Source organism: Apteryx rowi, unplaced genomic scaffold (genome assembly GCF_003343035.1).
Source record: "Apteryx rowi isolate R43461 unplaced genomic scaffold, aptRow1 scaffold_511, whole genome shotgun sequence".
NCBI lineage: Eukaryota > Metazoa > Chordata > Aves > Apterygiformes > Apterygidae > Apteryx > Apteryx rowi.
This window is the reverse complement of record NW_020450774.1, coordinates 376601-401334: the sequence shown is the minus strand read 5'-3', so window position 1 is coordinate 401334 and position 24734 is coordinate 376601. Positions and strand designations below refer to the sequence as shown.

At 43.3% G+C, this 24734-nt stretch overlaps 1 protein-coding gene across 8 annotated transcripts in view; it reads left to right on the top strand.

Annotated features, from left to right (window-relative positions):
- The window catches only part of ASXL2 (ASXL transcriptional regulator 2), a 138317-nt gene that overhangs the window by 6830 nt on the left and 106753 nt on the right, over positions 1-24734 (top strand). Inside the window, exon 1 of one of the 8 annotated variants that reach the window (XM_026080207.1) lies at positions 22804-23055. The exons of the other annotated variants lie outside the window; for them this stretch is intronic. The gene's annotated coding sequence lies outside the window, so the exon portion shown is untranslated. Of the gene's footprint in view, positions 1-22803; positions 23056-24734 lie in introns of those variants that run through there. 8 annotated transcript variants of the gene reach the window in all.

Below are 24734 nucleotides of genomic sequence, written 5' to 3'. Positions count from 1 at the left end.
CTATTAAAATAGCTTGAAGCTTGTTTGGAGGAAAACTGACAAGATAATTGAAGCAGTGGTAAACTTCTTCACAAATGCCTTACATTCAGTGCAAGTGTGGTTTTTTCTTTTCTTTTTTTCCCCCCCCCTCGGCTTCAAGAAGAAGCATATTTTCCTGAAGATGTCATTAGTGAGACTTCCTGAGGTCTGGTCTGCAGAGGGGTGGGGAGCTGAACTCTTAGTAATGACTTGCATATTAGATGCACTCTAACTGAAAGGTGCACTGCTAGTTTCATCCAAAAGGAATCTGCTTCTTATACTTGCTCCTATGGAAAGTGAACTCCAGCAGAGTAAGTGGAGAAACTTGGGAGAGTCGCATCATGAGCTCTCTCTTGATCCAAGCTAAAACAATAACGTTGACTTAATAGGTGGGTGTTACTGCCCAAATATGCCAATACTTAAGGTTATACTGTGGCTTTTAGAGTCAATTCTGCGTGTGCCTCTCTTGCCTACCATGCATGTTAAAGCATACCATATTAGTAAAAAGAAGCTGATGCTTGACCTATCCATCTTTTTTGTATGGTTGTCAGGTTCTGCAATTGCATGGTTAGTTTGATTGGACTGTTTGAGGACTAAAGGTTTAGAGAGCCAGGAACAGTCAAGCCATTTTGTGTAATTCTGCCCATCTCTCTAAAATGTCATTGCTGCTCCCAGCAGTTGAATCTTCTTAAAAGGTCTGATCTGAATTCACTTCCTCCAAAATGAGGCTGCTTTGTTAGAATATATTGAAAATAAACTGTCACTGTTATTACTGATGGCCTGTCAAATAAAATGTGAGAAATTGGATAAGTAGTTATGCTTACTGCTTTTATGTTCTCCTGATACTATGAAACTCCTTATTCTTTATACAGAAATAGAGAAATATGACTGGTGTGGGTAGAGTTGAGTGGAGAAGAAAATGCAGAGGACTAAACATGTGAGTTTATCTCTTGATACCTGTGGCAATAAGATCAAGTTTAAAAAAAAAAAAAAAAAGATTTTTGCAGTATTTCAGTGCAAAAGCCAAGGAGTGTCAAGTACCACCTGCTAGCTTCGGGTTTAAACAACACGGGAGGAGGTGTAAACTGTGGAACTCCCTTTTACAGGGTGTTGTGGATGCTAAGGTTTACATGGGCTTGGGGAAGTCTTTTTCAGGTTACTGAATATCTGGAAACTCCACCTCTTTCCCAAAGTCCCTAACTGCATACTATTGCAGAATGGGAGAGCATCCTGGGAAGTAAAATTTCATGCTTGTTCTGCTCCTGTATTCTCCCCTTGGAATCTCAGTGTTGAAAGCAGGATGCTGGATAATCAGAGAGGGTCAATCCAGCCCCGGAATGGCCCTGTTATATACAGATTAGTGCTAAGTGTTCAGGCCAATTTCAAGCCACTAGAAATGTTTCTTACATTTCCCCTGTGCACAAAAGATTCCCTCGGGGTGCTGAGGAAGCTCCTGGCCAACATCATTGCAAGGTGATCCTTTACCGTCTTTAAAGGCTGTGGTGAGTGGGGAAAGCCCCTGATGACTGAAAGAGGGAAAATTTCCTGCTTGTCTTCAGGAAGGGCAAGAAGGAGGATCTGGGGAAATAGAGGCTGGTCATCCTCACCTCAGTCCCTGGGAAGCTTATGGAGCAGATGCTCCTTGAAGCTGCTTCTAGGCACATGAAGGAGAAAAATGAACCTGGGATCAGCCGGTATGGATTCATCAAAAGTAAATTGTGCCTAAACTGAACAACCTGATGAGATGACTGGTTCTGTGAAAGGGGAGAGAAAAGTGGATGTTGTTTACTTGTTGACTTGAGCCAGGCTTTTGACATGATTTGCTATAGTATCCGTATAACCAAACTGGTGAGATACCAACTAGATGAGCAAGCTGTAAGGTTGATGGAAAAACTAGTTGGACAGCCAGGCACAAATGGTTATGCTCAGCTACACAAAATTCAACTGGCAACTGCGTTCCTCAGGTTTTGATATTGAGGCTGATATTGTTTAACACCTTTATTGGTTACTTGGACAGTGACAGCATATGCAGTCAGCAAGTTCATGGGTGATATCAAATTAGGGGGAGTGGTCAATATAAATGAGATCTTAATCCTGTTCTCTGGTGATACTTTGGGTTTCAGATGTGTACTGAAGGTCTGTATTTTAATGGTTAGAACTCTAATATATAAATAATCTAGGATTTGGTGCCTGCAGGTAAAACTTAACTGCCTACAGACAGTTTCATTCTTTTTCCTTTACTTTTAGAGCAAATCATGTTTTGTGTCACTAAACGTGGTTTGGATTGCTGTTCTCGTGCAGAAGTATTTCCGAGTGTTGTGTGTGGTAGCCGTAGTATAATGCGTTTGAATGTAGTAATATGACTGCAATCTTATCACGTTTGCCTGTTAGGGGAAATAAATGACAGCTCTCTTAAGGCAATTGTTTAGGACCTGGGTGTATTTTGATACTGAAATGAAATCTAATTTTGCACTAGTTAGGTGTTTAGCTCTTCGGTGGATGGTGCGATTACAAACCTGCATGATTAACTTCCTGATCTTTCTCACATCAGTTGGAATTTCTTACTTGCCTAGCAAAAACCATGTATACACCTGTAAACTCTGCACCTTCAAAAAAAAAGTGTGTGAAATTATTCAGCCAGCTAGGTTATCTGACCTTTGGCTTGTATAAATGCCCACCTGCTTAAATAAGAATTTTGTGTCTGGCATTTATGTTATGACATATATAAAAGCTGTCATGCAGTTGAGTAGCAACAGGATTAAGATCTGTTTGCCAGCTCTCTGGTGGTTGCAGTGTGCTTTTATCTTCAGTTAAACTTCAACTGAAAGAACCGGAGAGCATAAAAGAGCTTAAGTGCAACAGCTGTACCTGCCATATGTAACACTATGAAGTAAGCATAACCTTTGCCTCGCAGATGGACGATATCTTGGTTTTATGTAATTCTGTGGTAGTTCTATATAGGAACATCCAAAGGAATCCTCATTTAAATGGTGGTTTTGTTCACTTAAGGACAAACTGATATGACCATTGGCAAGTTCCAACCAAGGAGTCCTACAGCATTCATTTCCACGATGCAACTTTTGTTTGGCAAGAGTTGAATTTCCAGAATAAAACTTTATTTTCAAGAGCACAAAATAGTTCAATGCTGTTGCTGGTAACTACATGTTGTCCTAAAACTGTTGTTAATGGTGTTATACGCATTAGATGCTGTCTTTCCTTCTGATAGCTGTGCTGGCTATACTGGAGTTTGAGTGAACTTACTTATGTTTTGCAGGATTCTGAATACAAACTTCATTTGATAAGATCACTTCTTTATTTCCCTACTCTTTTTCTGACAAGTCCTGCGGCCAACATTCTGCTAGGAAAAAGGTATTTTTTGTTTGTTTTCTCCCCACTTCCCATGTGGGGAGATTTGAACTCACTCTTAAGTCTCTCATAAGACACAGTGATAAACATTACCTCTTATGGCTTGCGTTTTTGCTCTTCACAAGCTTTTTTTGAGCTCCATTTATGTTCTGTCCCACTCTGTCATCCCTTGGGATCAACAGAACTCATCTGCTCTCTCTCTTTTTTAAATGTGTTTTCTGGCACACGGTGCACAAACTGAGCATTTTTGAGATTTGTGGCTGCTTGAAAGCTCCAGGAGGCTAGTGTTCTTGGCAGCTGTGGCTCTTGCAATCTCGAGTGACAGGGAGTGGATGCTTCAGCGGAATCACATCAAAAACAAAGCGGCCTGTCGCTTGTTCGTTAAATACCAATGTTGTAAGCATGAAGCCATTCTGAAGTGTTATCCCTTGCTAGCAAACCTGTCAGGCCACGCACGCTTCAGGAAGACGGCACGTGTGCATGTTCTAGTTGGGGCGACGAGCTGAACATCCGGCCCATTCCTGCTGGTGCCTGTTCCAAGGTACAGGTGTCCCCCGCGTCTGAGGCCAGATTACTGCAACGTGCTCTGTTGTCACCTGGAACGCCAAGCTGCGGAGCGCGGGCTCCCATCGTGGCAAGCCCGACTGGATTTGGACACTGCCACGGGTCTATCTTGCAACTCCTAACGCTTTCAGTAACTTCTTCAAAAATAATTTATAGAGCAGGGTGAAGGGTTGAAAATGGCTAGCCATAGTCATCTTGAGAGCCCAGAGGCTTTCAAGTGGGAGTCTTCCAGAGTCAGCTCCAGCCAAGTACTTAGTGGGTGGTACAGATATGTTGAAAGGCACCGCACTATGTATGATGCCCACTTTGATTACCAATATTTAATTTGCATCCATCTCCAGCATTTCTTCTTAAAAAATCACCTGTAAGACTGCGTGTGCTGATGAAAGGAGTTCCTGTAGCAGTCCTTCCTTCTCTAAAGGTATTTGCAGTAATAGATGTAGCTCTGCTTTCTCATATACTTGCTTATTGGAGAACAGTTTACTTCTGGAAATACTGAAATTGAAGCTTATTTTATCTTTATGTAATGTGGCTATCGCTTTTCTGGTGGCAGAGGGTGAGCAAATACCTTCTTATGCAGTTTGTCATAGAAATAAAATGGCACGATCTCTGTCCTTTCCTAAGTTTTCCCTTCAGTGTATCAGCTGGAATTAATTCAATTCTCATCTTAGCCCCCCAGTTGATGATCGGATCCTCTTCTTACTGTCGTGAGCAAGTCAGCGTTTCTTTCGTGGTACCACCATAACATCACTTAAATTACCTTTCAGTGGTTAATATACAGGAAAACATGAAAATGTTTAGGTGCAGGTTATACGAAAGACTGTGCTTACTTCTTTCATTTAGAACAGTGTGATTTAAAGTTTCAACCCAGATTAAAGTCTCACTGAGTTAGATTATCTCTGTTTTAAAGTATTCACATACGGGCACTTGTAAAGTCTCTTTCTCTTTGGTGTAAAGCTTAGAAGCAGCTACAGGGCTTCAGAATCTATTTGCTCAGCTCCTAACAGAGCATTCGGTGAGTTGTTTCCGTCTGAACTTGCAAGCTGAGGTGGTTGTTAGAAGGCTGAGAAAATAGCAGGAGTGGCTCATGTCAGAAGTGTGGTCAGAATTGCACTAATGGGTTTGTCCTTAATCAGGAAGATTTTATTCATACTTGAACTTGGGTATGTTTTCTTTCAGTAAATAAATATGTTTTAGAAAACTAGCTGAAGTTAAAAACAAAACAAAAAAACCAAAACCCTCCAAAATTGCATCTTTGCATTTGGCCCTTCTTGCTTCAAGACATACAGTTATCTAACAGCCTGAAAGCTATGTGAGAAGATACTTGCTTTTAGAACGCCACCGTGTTATCGATAGCTGTCTTCAGTCTTGGAGTGCCTCCTCTAAAGAGATGCTTCTGAAACGGTTTTCCATACTCTCCTTATGCTGAAAATGTGATCAGGGGAGTACTGTACCTTGCTGGAGCTGGCAGCTTTCAGCTTTTTGGTATGGAAATGGGAATTTTGCAGCAAAGTGGGATCTCTCTGACAAAGCTTTGAGTTGTGGATGAGCACTTAACCCCAGTAATAGACTATTTTTATTTACAAGGTTCTCTGCAAATATACCTTTCTTAAGCAAGCAGCTAGTGTAATTCAAATGCCTTTTATTTTGATGTTTCAGGCTGCTGAAGCTTCCTGGCTATCTTTGACTTAATGTCTACTTTAGAGCTCTATACCACTGAATGTTTTCCAGTGCTGAAAGGAAAGAATGAGCATTAAGGCTTCCTCTTTGCTGTAGGGGAAGGAATGTGGAAAAATAATATCCTCCCAAAGAACTGCCTGGCTCAAGTCATTTACCTGTATCTTTCATGGTTACTTGAACGTGCAAATCTGATTGCTCTAGTTAGCCCTAACTTTCAAGATCACATCTGTGTCTTCTCATTTTGTGGATATTTAAAAAGCTGGAGGCTAAGATGCCCAGGAAAGCGTGGCGGAAGGCTAATTAAACTCTTCAGTAATGGCTAATGTATAATTGACACTGTACTGGAGGCCGAAAGGGAGGTAGCTTAGCTGAAGCTGGGACTTTGTGCGCATTGACAGTTCTGTAAAATTCTAGTTGGTCTTTGTTTCTGTCCAGTTTTGGTAGTTACTTCTGCATGTCCGGAAGATACCTATCAGGCTACTCACAAAACAACCGCATGAAATACTGTCTAATTGTAAATGCTGACTAGATTCTCATGCCGAGACCAAATAATGCTCTAGAGCTGGCTAGATCTCTAGTTGGCAAGAACCGGTCTAAAAAAACTTTTGGTCTGCGACCCTTGACTGCAGTTACCTTACTCCTCTGTTACATAGAAGTGAGAGATTGCCCCAAGTCTTGTACATCTCCCACTGCTTTTTGTCATCTGTGGGGCTCCCACTCCTTATCTTTACAGTGGAATTTTATGAGTTATTGGTGTCTTGCATGGAATTTGATTATCCCTCTGTTTCTTTCATCAAGATACTCTTGTATTTGCTGTCTTAAACTTTCTGGATTTTGGTCCCTTTGTTCCTGCGTAGTTGACGGAATATCAGTGAGCTTCGCTGTCCAAACGGTGCCTCGTAGTCGTCTGGATTTGTGCTTACGCTGCTGATGCTCCCCTAAAACAAGTACATCTGAAAAGGAAATGTAAGGTGCAGGGTAGTCCACTAGTTCCCCACCACATGGTGGGGGTAAAAAAAAAAAAAAAAAAAAAAATTGTGAAAGCTGTCTTGTGTCGGCACATGTGGAAGGTATAGGTATTTATATGCTACTCATATAAGAACACAGAAGAGCAGAGAGGTAGGAGATGTATAATTTCTCTATATAAAACATCACTTAAATTAAGAATCTTGACTAGTGATTTATAGAAACACTATGTCCCTATTCTGTCAGAATTGGGATGCACTTGGGAGAAGCCGCCTCCTGCGGCAACCGATGCCAGCAGTTTGCTGCTACCCGCCGCATGCGGTAGTGCTGCTAGCAGCTTTCACCCAGTCTCCTACCGGGTCGGAGAGGGCTCCCCAATTCTGATGTTGGAGCGCTCGGTGAAGAGCATTTCTTGTTCACTGTATCTGCCAGTGGCCAACGGCTGAAGCGAATGGTCTACCTTGGTTGCAGCACTTAATGAACAAAGCAGCGCCCAAGCCGTTGTCTCATGGGGCGACCGAGCCGGGGCAGAAGGGCACAGAGCAGAGGCTGTGGGGTACGGCGGGCATGTCTAAGCAGTGACTTCAGAGCAGCCACCGAGCTTTTCTGCTGGGCAGTGTTAAGAAATTGTCGGTGCTTGACACTTCTCTCGTGGTAACGTTTCACAGAAGCACAGAACGGTTGAGGTTGGCAGGGACCTCTGGAGATCGTGTATGTCCAACCCCCCTGCTCAAGCAGGGTCACCTAGAGCACGTTGCACAGGATCACGTCCAGGCGGGTTTTGAATATCTCCCAGGATGGAGACTCCACAACCTCTCTGGGCAACCTGTTCCGGTGCTCTGTCACCCTTGCAGTAAAACTTCAAAAATTTCAAGGTCTATCAAATGGTATTTGAAGGCGATTGTGAGGGGCTGTAGGTGCTTCTGTTTAGAGGCAAATGCACTGTTTGCAGAAGGAGATTAGCTGGACAGATAGCTTCATCTGATAGAAAGCTTCACCTTTCAGTTCTTCAAACACAAGTGCAAGTTGTGAGCTAGTGCAGATTCTGACTTGAGACCAGAAGGCAATGAACCTCCCAAGGCACCTTGACTTCAGCTCTCCGACTAATGTGGAAGCTGAAATGGATAAGAGAACCTTTTTTTTCAGCAAGGAGAAAAGATGATAAAAGATGGTAACTGTTTCACTATACTTCAGAAAACTGATAAGTAATGCTATTCCGATATCTAGTATTGGAGGACGAATTTTAGAATCCAGGTAGCATAGTTTAAAAGTCAGGGGACCAGAAGTATCTCAAGCTTTATTAGCACCTAGTGAAATTTTGAGACGGTGTTTCAGATGAGATTTTTCTCATTGTTAGTAATAAATATTACTCAGCTGTCACTTGTTTTGGTGACTTCAGTTAAGCTTATGCATTTAAGCCACCAGAATTAATGTAATGGTGTTCATGACTAAAGACAATTTTTGCTTGAAGAGGCATTTATGAAGTCTCCGACAGAAACCCTCTATCTTTTGTCAGCTGTGTTGCTAAAAGGCTGCTATCTGTGCCTCTCGAAATGGGAGGGCTGAAGCAGTGCCAGTCAATTTGGTCTTTCTGGATCATCCTTAAAGTGAATGTGTTGTTGACTCCATGCATAGCACAAGCACCTACGGTCTAATGTGTGGTGGGGAAAAAGTGCAGTTGCTTTGACTTTTTGGATGTATATAAACAACCTGCAAATGTTTGCATAAGATATTGAATAGTGATCCCCGATTCAAACCCTATTGCACTGAATGGTAAAGCCTTAAGGGAAGTATAGTATTCCAAATAAACATTAACAAATCCATAATGCTACACTGTGCCGCTTTCTTATATTTTGTCTGTAACGCATGCTTTCATGAATGTGTGGTGTTTTTTTCCTTCTCCTTTTTGGACTGTGTCCTTGCCTTAATAGGAGAAGGATAATCCTGTTGCTAGGATTCTAGACTGGCCCCCACAAGAGATGTAATTACCGACTTCCTACAACTCCTGTGTGATATTTGCAAGTCGAAGACAGGTTTCCAAGCTGTTGAAGCTGCTGCTGCAGGACAGGAGGTGTGTACAGGGCTCTGCCTTTGCACTGGGCTCTTCCCATGGTCTCATGAGTGCTTGAAGCTGCTTGGCAAACTTAATTGTAAAACTGGTCTGTTCTAACACACAGGGCAATTCTTTTTTCTTTAATTGTGATTAGATCCCCAATCTTGTTTGCCTCCTTGTCAGCACGAGTGTTCATGCAGCCTGAAGGAAGGGAGATGTGACGAAGGTGCAGGCCCATCTTTCAGCATCAGCACGGACACTTCATCAGCTCACAGAAGTCTGGCATCTTAACAGTACATTCGGTCACTTGAGACAAATGTAGTTTCTTTGCAGTAAGTTAAGTAAAATAACTTGTGTAAGTTTGGTAGTTGGTCACACTGTCTTTTAATGCATATATGTTTTCATATATAAATACTGAAAAATCCTCCTAGCAGGCCTGGTATGCTACCTGATGGAAGTAAGAGCTAGCTTCAGTTTAGCTCCTTGTCCTGTACACGGTGGCTTTCTGAAGATGGTTTATTTTTGAGCCTCCCTTGTGGGACTGCTGTACGCATGTTCCTGGGACTCTGAACTGTTTGGTGTTTGCTTTCCGATTGCTGTGGTGGTTTATTTTCTTGTTAGGAACTGCTGATGTATAGGGGGAGAGCCTTGCTGCCTGTTGTGAGCTCTTGTTTTGCCAACTAAACTTGGGCACCACTGCAAAAACTCAAATATTTAATTTTGTTTCCAACAAATACTTATTGGGAGCTTAGGTCCATCTATATTTTATAAGGCTTATACGTGTAAAAATGGCAACTTTGTAGTATTTTACATCCAAATTCCCAAGACTTGCGTTGTGCAGGATGACCAGAAGGTACAGCCAGATGCGGTTCAGGAAGTCTTTGCAGTCCTAACCCACAGGACTGAGAACAGACTGTAAAATGAAACCACAGGTACTGTAACTTCTGAACTTAGATTTTTGGTTTGAGTGTGTGTTAGTGACTAACCTGTACATCTTCCAGTTTTAGTTTACATGTTATCTATCATTAGAGCCAGCAAACAGCTGGTTAAAAAGGATTTAGAAGACTTAAATGGAAGAACTATACTAGTATACTAGCCCAAGCCAGTAGCAGAAGGGTAGTAGTGTTAGACATAAAGTAGTCTTAAGGGCATGAAATGGGATTTGCAGGATGTTAAACATCAGCTTTTCCCAAAAGCCATTGAATGGACACCATAGTAGTGGAAAGCCATAAAGCCAGAGCTTTCTCTAAGAAATGTGTATATAGAAGCTTTTACTCTTTTTCTGTGGGTTTCAGTTCTGTAGAGGTGACGGTGGGACATCACTTCCTAGCCGCTTATATTTCAGCGAGTCTGTTGTCTCTTCTGTAAGAATTGTGATCTTCTGATGTCACTTTTAGATTACTTCTGTATAACTTCTCAGCCTTCTCAAGCACTGAGAGAGAATTTGGAGGATCTCTTTTTGTAGGAGTTAATCTGTTAATCCCCGCTGACAGATTTCCATCCCCTTTCCCGTCCCGTACACACATTATTGCCTGAAGATGTTACATTCAGTCCCGTGCTTCCTAAGTGCTGTTTTTGTTTGTTTGCCATTCTCTAAATCCAGGTATGTAAACTCTAAGTCACAAAGTTTTAAGTTGTTTTGTAGAGATGGTCACTTGGTTTTGCCCCCAGATATCTATCCTAGACATCAAACTTGTCCTAGTGTTTGAAGCTGATATAGTCCTGTCAAGCTTCGTTCAAACTGTTCAAACTATTTCAAACTTTACTTAAAACAAAACGTAGTAAGCAACTGTGTGGGAATTTTGAAAGTGTGGAGGGGCCACGTGGCAGTCTTCAGGATGGTCATGAAAGCGAAGCGCACATTGTCTTTCTGTTGGACAAGTTTTTCGCAAAAATTAAAATGACTTATTTGGAGCAGTACTTCAGTTTCCACGCGGCTGTATCCTTGAAATGAAATGTTCACAAATATAGACAGTTTTGGAGCCAGGTTCCTATCGCCACTCAGTAGCGATGTTATATATCTTATACCTGTGTTCTTGTTCTGCCTCACCTCTTTGGTGACGTTTCTTAGAGGAAGCAAATAATGAGCGTCCGTGAAACCACTCCTGCGGTGCAGTGTGCTGTCCTCCTTTAAGTTCAGGTTGAGCTCAGAGTTTTGCAATTGCCTAACTGAGCCCTTGAGCTAAAACCCAATTCTCTGAAATCTTGCCTCATTTTACTGTTTAGTCAAATTCACTTAAAAGTGGCGTGACGCACTACAGTCCTCAATGCTGTGTAAAATGATTAGATGCAACTGTGTATTTAATGGCACTTGGTTTCTAATAACATAGTGTTGTCCATTCCTGCTTGACCTAATTTCTGATTAAAACCTTGAATAGCATTTAGCTAATTGGATGAGTAGAAAAGATACTGCAATGTAGGTCAAGTCCTCCCAGTCCCTCTCTTCACTCCTCTCTTGTTACTGCCAGAATGAAGCAGTATTTTGCATGCTGCCGCTGCCTGACACGCTCTTCTGTAGTGACGGACTGAAAAGGGATTTCACATACAGGTTGTGTTTTTTATAGCTGACCTGTTTCTCTCTGTAAAACACTTGCATTGCATAAAGATTATTTCTTACTGAAGTAGTGTATGAGGAAATTTGCTACTATTTCCAAGTTCTGTAGCTGGAATTGGAATTCTCCTTCTAGAAAAGAGTGACTAAGAGGTAAGAAATCCATGTCAGATGCGAGGTTAAGATGTAACATAATAGGCAGGTTTTACTACATGGCCACTCGGAGCATACAGCAGACTGAGCTAATAACTTTTCAAGCTGCCATGGATTCCATGGCTTTTATGAAGTTTAAATTCTGTTTCCAAGAAGTACCAGAAAGAAGCCCAAAGTTACAAGAGATGATTATACTCAAAGCATTAGAATGGACAATTTTAATCTCTCCTTTATATAAATGAATAACCAGTAGCAAGAATTCAGAAGTGCGTTTTTTACCAAAGCTTGCTGAAAACATTCATGGATTGATGTTTTCTTTCGTATCTTGGAGACTATTACTCCCTTAAATCTTGATAGATCACTGTTTAAAAAAACAAAACAAAAAACATTGTAGTCAAACACAAGTTGCCATGAGGCTTTTGTCTTGCTTAATTTTGAATATTGGCATGAAATACTGTGATAGTTATTTGAGCAGAGTTTACTCTGCTCAATCACTTAGTGCCTACTTAAATTGAAAATTACGGCTAAATCTTATTTCTGTCAAAGGATGAGTTATAAAGGGAAAAAGCACTTAATAGCATTGCCCAATGAGAGTCATTCTGGACAGGTCTGGAGGAGGGAGTGTATTTTTATACACTTAACAAGGGGTTTAGCTCCTGCAGTCATGAATGATTCATTGCAGCCTTCTAAGGATCCTGCCTGCCTGTGGAGTAACTACATTTCAGTGAGGCGCATGCTAATTTGATGCGTTGAGAATAGTCTGAAGCTATTAACTAGTCTTAAACCTTAGCACACGTGAATGACAATGTTTATTCATTTCATGTGATATATGGAGCAGATTCCTTGTCATGATGCTCATCCTTCTTTGTCTAGTAGTCAGCACCGAACACTGGGTTTGGTTCAACAGTTGTTAAATTTCCCAAAGACTTGGAGTTGAAACTGACTGGAAGGAACTTGGTCCTGATGTAATCCGCTGCAAAAACCACAGTAGTGGAAGTCTTCAGAAGCTTTGTTTCCAGGCCTGTAGTTTCTAAGAGTATATTTTAGTCTGCAGTTAGCTTTTTCATTTTGGTATTTAAAGAAGGAAAGAGAAATGTAATGGAGATGTGCAGATAACTTGGTTGTGTGGTACTTTGGAAAAAATGCACATGCTGTTTCAATGAAACTTAAGTTTCAGAAGAGCTAATAACACCCATATTAATGTTACTGTTGCCTCAGTAAAATATCGGATCCTAATGAGAACTGTAGAAATTTTTCGTGTGCAAGAGTGTTGAAAGCTGAGCCTAATGAAGAAAATCACATTCTTCAAAATTTGGAGAAGCCTGAATAGCTAGGCAAGGCAGTGAGGCTATTAAAAGACACAGGGGGAAACTTGCTGACAGATGAGACTGAAACGGCTTTGTCAGAATTGCTTTTTCTGCTCTGCTGTTCATGCTGGCAGGTAAAGGTCAGACTCCTAGTTCTGTTCTTTATAGAATTCAGGGTTTTGGAATGTGAAACAGGTAACAGGTAATTAGGAAGCATAGGTTGCTTCTGCATCTGGTTTAGTGTAATTACAATCCAGTGGCATTAGAGAAGAGTGAATGGGTAGCTGGCATCAGAAAAAAATGTCTCTGGCAAGCTTCTCACGCCTCAACAGTGAAATCGTGATGCTATGGTGCTCTGCTGGAGCATTGAAGATTTATATGGATTTGGGCGATAACTGTTTTAGAAGGTTTTACTTGAACTGCTGGAAATAATAATGAAAGAGTACTGGAATGGGAATATAACTACTTGACAGAACTTTTTGCAAATGATGCACTGCAATGACATAGGTGTAAACATTGGCCGATGCATCGTGTTTGGCAAGACTTCCCACTTGGACATCGCTAGGTATTCTCTGGTTGTGCTGAGCTTTCCCTTCTAAAGGTAAGAGGTGATATGAATATGAATGGGGTGTGTACCTTGAAATGTTGTATTTTCCCCCACTTTGCCTGCTGTCAGGCACCCTGGTAGGACAAGTAACAACTACGATTGCGTTGTCTGCAAGTGCGCTCATGGTTTGAGTGAAGTAAGCCATGAAATATAGTGTGTGTCAGGCAAAGGAATAATAGCAGCCCTTGGGTTATAAGGGCACATAGTCTTCACGTGGATGTTTGACAAGCTTGTCTACGGTAGTGACACCGTCTTTCTGATCTGCTCCAGAGAGCCTGCAAGAAACCCGAGACCTGCCCTTTGGCTACAGGGATGGGAATAGGGCCCAAAGCAGGTTCCTGGGGGATAACCAACAGTGTTGGGAGGGCAGAAAGATGCATCTCTTTCTGTGCATGTCTGCGGTCTGGTACAGAGCCCAGAGCTGTTGCCAACACACTGAAGTGTTTTTGGCCAAAATAAGATCTCCTTGCTCCAGGGATATGTAGAGATGGAGACCCTGTCTTACCTCCTGTTTCAAATAGACTCAGTTGCCTGTGTTAGAGTTAAATTACTTCTGTCCTCCCCTCTTCCCAAATCTTGCTTTGGGGAAAGCGAGGCCAGGTTGTATGGGTGTGCTTCGAGGCTGAGGCTTACTTGGGCTCGGCACCTGCCCTCAGTCAGTAGACTTCATGAAAGTGCTCTCTGCGCGTTCAGCTGAAGTTTTGTTTTGCGAGGTTGATATTTCACAAGCAGTGCATGCAAAAGGATGCTTAATTTTTCTTGGAAGCAGATTTTTTTGGGGTGATAGTCACAGGGGGATAAATGTTTGAGACTTATCTGTTAGCAGTAATGTTCAGGGATATACAGGCAAGTGATGCATTTCAGTATTTCACTGGAAAGAAGTGCCCGATTCCTGACAGCTCAGTGCAATTTGGGTGGTTATGTGGCATGTTTGAGATGTCATGAGAGCGGAGCTTTAGTGGCTACGCGATGGCCTAACTTTCCTAAATGGAAATCTCTACTTACCAGATTTTTTTTTTTCCACTGATTTGCTGAGCAGTTAGGGCTGAAAGCAGGTGGACCTGGAAAGAGGAAGAGTGGTGGAGTGCTTAGTTAATTCCCATATGCTGGGTGGGGTGAAAAGATGTAGAAAAATGAAGAACAGAAGGAAGCATAAATCTAATTTGCATCTTTTTAGAAAGAATCTAGATGGAATTATATATGTGGAGATCCCTCCTAAGCTAAGGTTGAATCTTCAACTTCTAACTCCTTCCCCACGTAACACCTTTTCCCTTATTTTTTTGTAACTGTAGACTAAACACAAAGGTGTAAGAGTTGAGGTTCTCCTTGCTTTCCTCCTAAGCTGTTTTCAATTAGTATAGCTTTTATCTTGCTCTTATGCTGCTTTGTTTAAGGATTCTCTTCCTATGGTTTCCCTCCTCTTCTGTTAAAGAACTGAAGAAAAAGGAATAAAATCTAGCACTGGAAAACTTTCTACCTAGTCTACCTAGTTATGTATAAAAAGATGTAATAACAGGTTAACTCTTTAATCAAAGATACCTACTCACTGGAAAGATTTGGGAGGAGTTCAGAGGAGTTGAATATCCAACTTCTTGCAGATATACTGGCACATTACACATACATTTCTCTTGACTACATTGATTTAAATAACATCGATAGTGGGCACTGGCACTGTGGTGGTTTGGTTCAGTGATGTGCGGAAAGGGTTTTGGCATATTTTCAGCATTAAAACTTGACTGTACCAATGTCCAGTACCAAAACCCTTCTGTGTGTGTACAGACATCCATTTTATTCAGTCTCCTCTCCCTTGGTTTTGAAGGGTAGGTTATCTTACAGCTAGGCAAGTGCAGTGCATAAGAATTGCTGTAGGTCTTAAGAGCTCCCTCTGAGAATAGGCAGCTTTTACACCGGGTTTAGAGTGAGATTTTTTGCCACTTTGATCTAAAAAGCTTTCTAGAAATCAGGTGAACGCTTCAGTAGGCTGATCCTTTCAGTTTGGGGGTTAACAATGCTGGAAAATGCATGCCATATACCCCCAAAGCAGCAAAACCCCGAGGAAGCTTATTTATTTGTTTTGGCTTTTAATTTTAAATTCCTCCTCCTTGTGCTTCGCACTGATGCATCGATCCAGTAATTCTCACACTTCTCTCTTATGTGACCTCTCCGATTCTGATCATTTCTGCCCCGTAGATCCCTGGCGTAGTGCAGGGTTTGCAGCTTCCTGGAGGCATTACCACGATCCCCGCGATCCCTGGCAGGGCCCCGGCTCCCGTCGGGGAGGTTCAGCAGCTCCCGCCTGTGGTCTGGGCTCTTTGAGAGGACGCCTGCCTGCACCTTCCCCTTCTTCCTCCACCGCCAGCCTCATCCTGACCTTCGTCCTTTCTCCTCCTCCGTGCCTGCTGGTTGGGACCCAGCTCCGCTGACGCAACGATCTCTGCCTCAGCCCGCCTTGCTCCAGCATGGTAGCTGGAGCAGGCGTTGCGTGCGGAGCAGGTCGTGCACCCGGCCGGGTTGCGGAGCGGGGAGCGGTGAGGCTACGCACCTGAGCGAGCGGCCGTCAGCATGTGAGCACCTAACCGTTCCCAAACACCTGGCAGCACTCCGTTACACTCAGGCCTGGTATCTTCTTCGTATAAAATATAATAATATACTTAATGTGGGAGCGTACCTTGAGCTGAACGTGTTAGTACAATTTAAGAATTCACCTCTAAATTGGTTGGCTTATGGAAACCGAGATATCCTCGTGACCGACTCAAACAGCTTTTGAGCTGTAGTGGTCGGATCCATAGCGTAAGTCTTTCCTGCAAGCTTCGGAGGACTCTTGCTTACGGGAAAATTCTTGTAGTACCGGGCAATGCTGGAAATGCAGCTTTGCAGGTGTTGGGAGTCCTGATGCTGCAGACTTCTGCATGGCATGTTCAAAGTTGGGAGAGATGGTAGGCAGCATGGCCAAGTGCAGGAGTATTTTCTTGAATTGCATGGTAGTCGCCCGACCCAGAGCCCTGAAGTACAGTGTGGACTGTGAGCTCAAGTTCAGCAAAACCGTATCAAGAGATAAGAGTCTTGAAATGATTTCTGCTGCCAAATTTCCTTTCCTTTTGTAGTATCTCTTGCCTTAAAACATCTTCACTGAGGTGAAACCGAAGTGTTTCCATGTTTTTATCATACTGCCCATTCCAACCTTGTCCCCCCTTTTTAAAGGGATACAAGGACTTTGCGCAGCAACAGGAATCCTCTTATTCCATTGCTTATGGTCTGTTTCTGTTAAGCCTAAATAGCCTGTTGCTTTTCTTCCCTCAGGTAAAGAACCATGTGTCAAATAGGTGCTTCAACCATTTGGATGCAATTACAAGCTTGCTTCTCCGTTCTGTGCACGGCCTGGGTAAAATGCGCTTTTGCTTATCCTGATGTAGGTCTGAGGTATGACGGGATCTTCCCCTCTGGCCAGTGCTTTTAAGTTGGTGATACCAAGTAGAATCGCTTTGAAGAGCAGAGACTTTTCATGTATTTTATTCAGGATTTTGTTTCGTTGGGGTAGACTGGTGCTTGAAGGGGATTCTTTCTCTTTTCTGGCTTACCTTGCTTCTTAAATTTAATGCTTTAATTGCAGTGACATGAACAAATTTTTCACACCATAAATTCTCTAAGAAAGCTGCCTCTGTTGCAAGATGTGAAATTAAGAAATGTCTTTTCTGATGATCCTGATTTTTTGAAAGCTTTGCAGAAACCAGGACAGGTTGAGGATGCAGTGCAGTATGTACTATAAAATAGAGAAATCCTTTAACTGTTTTTGTTAATGATGAACCAACTTAGAGTATCTGAAGACCTGAGTCAGCAAAATTTGAGCATCAGCAGCACGCTCCCAAATATACAGCTTTTCCTATAGTGAACATTGACACTTTTAAGTATTAATAGCTATATTCAAGAAATGAGGGATTGGGGGGGGATTGCTTTTTTTTTTTCTTTTGTTCTGTTTTTTTTTGTTGTTGTTTTTTCTTCCTGTATCCAGTGGTGGCTTTTGCTGGTTTGTTCTTTGGCTTGATCTCGGCTAATGTTGAACATAGCAGCAAGGTAGTTGATAAGTCCTGACTTAATTTTAAAATCACTTTTGCAATTTCAGTTGTGTGGCAGATAAGTAGTTGCTTTTTGCTTTTTTTTTTTTTAATACACAGTGAGTAAACAAAGGCTTATAAATAAAAGATCTGGCTTAGGTGTAGCTATTTTTTAAAGAGTGTCTTTAAGCTCCTTGGACCTGGTTCTTCTGAATTGGCTTGTAAAGTAGCGCGTGGTTATTACTGCATCTCAGGATGTGAACTGCTTTGCTCATCTCAGTAGGCTGAGACTTAGGAACTGCAGTAAAACACTTGTTTCTCAAAGAGCATGACGTGCCAGCTGTTATCGGGATGCTGCAAACTAGTCGTGGTGCTGAGCAGACAAAGCTGGTGGCTCCATGGCTTTTCCTTGTGGTGGTTGTACCAGTACAAGAAGCTCGGATCCTGCAGCGCAGGACTGGCTGCAGCTGGCAGAAATACAGTGGCCCGGCATGGCCACGGAGCGGCACTCCGGCCGTGGCCTCCTGGCCTCTGTGCCTCTTCATTAAAGGCAGCTGTGGATGGAAGTGTCCCAATCTCTATTTATTTTCCTAAATAGGAAGCAGTCCTGCCATGGCGTGGCTCATGCAGGCTTAAGCGATCATGAGCAGTATTTGGAAAACTTGCGAAGTTTGGAATGCTGTTTAAAGTTATTTGATAGGGAGGCTACGTGCCCTTGGAAAAGACCAGCAATCTGCACCGCAGTGGCCAGGGACAGCTCACTGAATCCCCTTACCACCTTCCGGGGTGGCTTGACTGAACTGTTGGTTCCTGCGTTGTCCTTGCGTCTGCCTGGGGATCAGGCTGCCCGAGATGCGTGTGCTTTGAGGTTTCTGGGAAACGTTTGGCCACTGTAACCCAGTCTTTAAATTCTAGTGTAAACTTTCTGCTATTGGAAGAAGCCATGGCTGCTCAGCCAGAAAAATTGTTTTTCAAGATGAGGTTGTCTAGACTGAGTTCAAGTGTCGGGCGTGTTTCCCAAATCTCGGACCGTTCTTGTGACTTTGTTCTATTTAAACCATACCTAATTGCTTGGTGTTCGTGAGATAAAATGTATTCAGTGATCCAAGTCTTTTGATGAAGAACTGTGCTCTTGTTCATACTTTTGCAATAATTGCTGTGTCTTGTTTTTCTTCTTGCTAGATGTTTACTTGAATTTACGCATGATAAAAGGGTTTTCAAAGCTTATTATATGGCATGGGGTAGTGGATCAAAAGGACGTTTTTTTTCTGGTTATGCCTTACATATAAAAGTCACAGGTAGCCAGTCAGGCAAACGTTCCTAAAACTTGCTATTTGTACCTTTCCCTTGTCATACCTTGCTTTATTTTTAGTTTATTAGACTTGCAATTTCATGTACTATTTTTTCCAGAATTTTGAGATGGTGAGGGCAACATTACGCTAAGCTTTTTCAATATTTTTTCCCTTTGATATCTTCCTCTTTTTTTACATCCTTCTCTCCCTCCTCCCTATGTTTTCAGTAAACATAAGAACTTAAGTGAAACCAACTCAGATCCTCTGATCTCTTCCTTTCTTGCTGCATGGTTAAACACATACGTCACTACTTCCATAGTTACTTTCTGAAGGCTGTTTCCATCACTTTGAGGGTGTCTGTATCATCTAATCAACTCTTACCCCTTGGTGGGGGGGAAGCAAGTGCGGAGTGATTTTCTTCCCCCCCCCCCCCAATTTTGTCCCAGATATATTGGAGTGAAGTCCTAAACCAAAGGTGCTGTTTTTGTATTAACATCTTCTATGAGTTTGGTATCCCTTTTTAAGTCATGTAATGTTCAGCATTCACAATAGCCTGTGACTGTTGTCACAGCTTGGTTTGTGAAATATGCTGAAAAGCGTGTGGAACACAAACTTAAATGGAGATGGTTAACCTCTGTCCTTTTGACTATATCAGCTTCTTTTCATTACTTGAAGAAGGTCTGTATCACAGAAACATAGAATTCCGGAATAGCTCAAGTTGGCAGGGACCACTGGATCATCTAGTTCGACTCCCTTGCTGAAACAAGGCCCGCTAGAGCAGATTGCTCAGGCTGTTGTCCAGTCCAGGGGTGGAAAGTCCACAACTGCCCTAGGCAACTGTTTCCAGTGTTTGCTCACCCTCACAGTAAGAAAGCTGCTTTTTTTTTTTCTTATGTTTAGATAGAATTTCCTGTATTTCAGTTTGTGCCTGTTGCCTCTTTTCCTACCACTGAGCATCACTGAGAAGAGTCTGGCTCTGTTTTCTTTACTTCCTCCCTTCAGGTATTTATATGCACTGATAAGGTCCCCTTGGACCTTCTCTTCATGCTGAACAGGCCCGGCTCTCAGCTTTTCATCATAGGAGAGATGCTCCAGTCCCTTCATCATCTTAGTGGCCCTTCACTGGACTCGCTCCGGTAGCTCCATGTCTCTCTTGTACTGGGGAGCCCAGAACTGGACACAGCACCCCAGATGTGGCCTCACCAGGGCTGAGTAGAGGGGCAGGATCCACCTCCCTTGACCTGCTGGCAATGCTCTGCTTAATGCAGCCCAGGATGCTGCTGGTTGTCTTTGCCACAAGGGGACATTGCTGGCTCGTTGCCTACTCTTTTGTCCACGGGCACCCCCAGGTCCTTCTCCGCAGAGCTGCTTTCCAGCAGGTCAGCCCCCAACCTGTACTGGTGCATGGGGTTATTCTTTCCCACAAGCAAGACTTTGCATTTCCCTTTGCTGAACTGCGTGAGGTTCCTCTCTGCCCATCTCTCCAGCCTGTCGATGTTCCTTTTGAATGGCAGCACAACCATCTGGTGTATCAACCACTCCCTCAAGTCTTGTATCATCAGCAAACTTGCTGAAGGTGCCCTCTGCCCCATCATCCAGGTCATTAATGGAGATGATAAACATTATTGGACCCAGTGTTGACCCCTGGGGGACACTGCTAGTGACTGGCCTCCATCTGGACTTTGTGCTGCTGATCACAACCCTCTGAGCCTGGCAGTTCAGCCAGTTTTCAATCTACCTCAGAGCCCATTTATCTAGCCTGCGCTTCCTCAGTTTGTTTAAGAGGGATGTTAAGGGAGACAGTTTCAAAAGCTTTGCTAAACTCAAGGTAAACAACATCTGCTATCTCCTCATCCACCAAGCTAGTCATTTCATTGTAGAAGGCTCCCAGGTTGATAAGGCATGGCTTTTGTTTTCATTGACTCCTCCCGGTCACTTTATGGCCTTTGTATGTTTTGAATCGGTTTCCAGGATTACTTGCTCCATCAACTTTCTAGGGATTGAGATGAGACTGAGCAGTTTGTAGTTCCCCAGATCCTGCTCCTTGCCCTCCAGGATGATAGGAGTGACACCTGCTTTTGCCCAGTCCTCAGGAACCTCTCCCGATTGCCGTGATCTTTCAAAAATAGAGTGGCCTTGCAAAGACATTGGCCAGCTCCTTCAGCACTCAAGGGTAAGTCCCATCAGGTTCCTTGGACTTGTGCATGTTCAGTTTGTTTAAATGTCCCCCAATGTGATCCCCATCTACTGAGGGTAAGTCTTCATTGCTTCAGACTTCCCACTGGTCTCAGGGGCCTGGAATTTCTGAGGCAAATCTTACCAGTAGAAACAGAGGCAAGGAATATATTGATTACCTCTACCTTTTGTGTCCCCTGTCCCAGATCCTCTGCTCCATTCAGCAGCTGCCTCACATTTTCCCTAATCTTCCTTTTGCTGCTGATATACCTGTAGAAGCCCTTTTTGTTGCCCTTCACATCCCTTGCCAGATTCAACTCCAGGTGGGCTTTGGCTTTCCTAACCCCATCCCTGCATGCTTGGACAGCATCTCTATATTTCTCCCAAGGCACCTGTCCCTCTTTCCACCTCTTGTATGCTTTCTTTCTGCGGTTGAGTTTAGTCAGGAGCTCCTTGTTCACCCACACAGGCCTCCTGCCACTTTTACTTGTCTTCCTGCATGTCTGGGTGGACTGCTCTTGAGTTTGAAAGTGATCCTTGAAAATCGGCCATCTCTCCTGGAAGCCTCTTCTCTTGAGGACCCCATGGTATGATTGCACTTCTTACCTCATTTTCTGCAGACTGAAGAATTCTGGAGAAGTTGACCTCATTGTTTCTTGTGCAAATGTTACTCCATTCCTTTTGATCATTCTTGTTGCCCTTCCATGTGCTTTGTCAGTGTTTTGCTCTTTGAGTAGATAGGAGCCAGAACTGCATGTGGTACTTTGGTCCTCTGTGCACTTTTTCTCCAAGCACATCATAAACTGTTATAGTGCCATAATAGCTTGTTTCAGACTCTCTTCCTTTTCTAGTGTTTTGTTTCTACTTCTGAGAGCTGAATGATATCAGTCATGTCTATGAAGACTACTCACAGGTCTTTCCTCAGTAGAGATGGCTTTTTTCCTCCCTTTTTGGTAAGGAAAGCAGCACCGTAAAGGTCTCAAGCCATCTGGTTAGTAGCATTTCTCTATGCAATTTAAAGTCTTGATTGGTGTATGCGTGGTGGGGAGAGAGGCAAAATAAAGTTTCTCATCCATCTCATCTCAATTAAGGTAAGTCGGTGAACAGTTTAGGGGTTGGAAACCTGGTTTTCTCTCCCAGTGAACAGGCAGCCTTTTTGACTACTTGCGTGTTTCCAAGGAAGTGTATTCAGTTATAGATTTGCATTATTTTGAAATCAACATTAATGGTTAACCTGGAATTACAAACACTTCTCCTGAGTGTTTGGGAACAGGCCATATTGATCACCATTTTTGCTATACCCAAACTCACTACACTGCTTTAGTGGCTCAAACAAAATGACAGAGTTGTGTATATGGAAGCTGCCTGAGAGGCATATCCTCCTAAGTTCTTGTGCTCTGGGTACCGCGATGAAGAATATCCTTGTACATCTTGTCCTTTGAAAAATAACTTGCAGTTTGCACTATGATCTGACAGTAAAAGCAGTCTTTCAAGGATACTGGTAGATAAGAAATTTGAGCACAATCTCAGCTGAGTTAAGTCAGTAAAACCCATGCTTGATAGGTGATACTGTGCTGTAGCTAGCTGTTCATAGTTTATAAGTTTCCTCTGCAAGATCAATGAAACGTGTTCCTCAGTTGCCTTTTAACAATTCTGTTGATATCTGTTCTTTGCTCTTCTAGTCTTTCTGTTCAGAAAGAGCATGTTCAAGCTGGGAAGGCAAAACAAGCAGCTCAAATCTTATTGTCACTTAGCCTTGAGGGTACTCACAGCTGTGTCACCCCATGAATAGTCTTTCATTCAGTGCTTTCATTCATATTTGTTGTTAGAGCCTGGTGTTGAACAGCTACCAACTCATGCTTATTCCTGAAGGAAGATGACTATGGGCAAGTAGAATAAAATTTGGCCCTCCTTACTACTCAAGTTCCTCTAATCAAAAGTTTTATTTATAATCTGCCTTCTTCCTCACCTACCTTGTGCTCTTTGGTGTAATCTACAAAAGAAAGTTCACCTTGACACCAGGACCTTTCACACGGATGAGGTGAACAGGTGAAAGTGTCCACTACGTGACTGCTACAACTGGCACGCTAATGGTGGAGGCACCACAGGATGTCAGTCCCTGCACAGTCTGAAACGACAGTACACGAGGCCTTGTCCCACACGGCATGTCTGAAGGAGAGTGTAACCATCCTGGTCTCAGGCTGCAGGGAACATGTGGAGCTCCTCCCTGGAGGCCAGGGCTGAAGATAACAGTATCCTCACCTGGGGGAGGTATGCAGTGCTTGAGTTGCCAGGTGAACCGTCTGTGGGAGGAGGTGAGCAGACTGCAGCATTAGGGAGAGCAAATGGGAGATTGACTGGTTATTTGAAGAGATGCTGCAGGGCAGCAGCCCAAGCCCCATGTTACTCAGAGCTATGATCAGAAGCTATGTTCAGGTGTTTGGGGGGGTGGGGACTCCCACACCGTTGAAGACTGGGAGTTTTTTGTTGCTTGCAGCCAGAAGGCTTTCTCTGCCTGCAGATGTTTGGTTGAAGTACAAATAAAGGATTCTGGCAGCAAGAGAGGAGGCAGTGCCTTCTGACAGGCTGGCAGGTTTGGGGCTGGTTGTGCCTCTGATCTATGAGTTAGAACCAGTGCCACCAAGAGGAAGTAGCTGGTGATAGTGGTTGGAGACTTCCGTCTGTAGGGGACTGAGGCACTTACCTGCTGACCACACTTACTGTCTTGGGAGGAGTTTTGCTTGCGAGGAGCTTGGATCTGGGATGTCGTGGAGAAGTTGGCAGAGCTCATCTGGTCTGTGGACTGCTAGCCCTTGCTGCTTGTGTATGTGGGCACCGATAGAAACATAGAATAACTTAGTTGGAAGGGACCTCAGGAGGTGTCTAGTCCATCTTCCTGCTCAAAGCATAGTCAACTTGAGGTCACAGGAGATTGCTTGGGGCCTTATCCAGTTGGGTCTTGAAAACCTCCAAGGATAGAGACTCTACAGCCTGTTCCATTTTTTTTTGACTGTTCTCACTGTGAAAAAGGTTTTATTCACTTGGAACCTCTCTTGTTTAGAGTTAAACCCGGTGTCTCATCCTCCCAGCATGAAGAGCCTGGTTCTGCTTTATAACCCTCTCATAGGTATTGGAAGGCTGCCCCTAGGCCTTCTCTCCTCCAGGCTGAACAAGCCCAGTCCCTATAGTCTCTCATCATACAGCAAGTGCTCCAGCCCCCTGAGCATCTTGGTGGCCCACTGCTGAACTCTGCCCAGTTTGTCAACATCTTCCCTGGTCTGGAAAAGGAGAAAAGGTTTCCTCCCAAAGGAGACCTTGAGCAGATCAAAGGTCATTGCCAGGCCTTGGGAACAAGACTGAGAGGCTTGGGGGCCCAGGTGAGGTTCTCGTAGGTCCTGCTGGTGAAGGGGAAAGGCTCAGGCAGGAAGCAGATGTATTCTGAGAGTCAGCTCCTGCCTGCACAGTTTGCGTTACAGGCAGGGCTTTTGTTTTTATGACCGTGGGACCCTCTTTGAGGGACAAAGACCGATGGGGAGAAATGGGATCCATCTGAAGTGGGATCAGAGCAACTTTGCCAGTAGGCTTGCTAATGTAGTGAAGAGGGTTTTAAGCTAGGTTTGTTGTGGGATGGAGACTGAAAAACAGAAGAGAAGCATAGGATGTGGGGAGGCACTCATAAATGAGGCATTTATGTATGAATGCGATGGGACTTGTCAAGAGTGCATCCAGATATTGAAAGTCAACAGGAAAATACAGTGCCCAGAAAGGGAAATGCATGCTTCCATTTCTGTGTGTATGAAATGGCAAATGCCCAAGAAGTAATAGCACTACTTTTTCTTCTAGTCTGTTTTGTTTGCTGTAGTGAAGGAGCTGATTTTGCAGCTGGAAATTGAGACTGTCTAAATCTTCTTGTCCTCCATGGGCTTTCAGCACACTGAGCAGAACAAGCT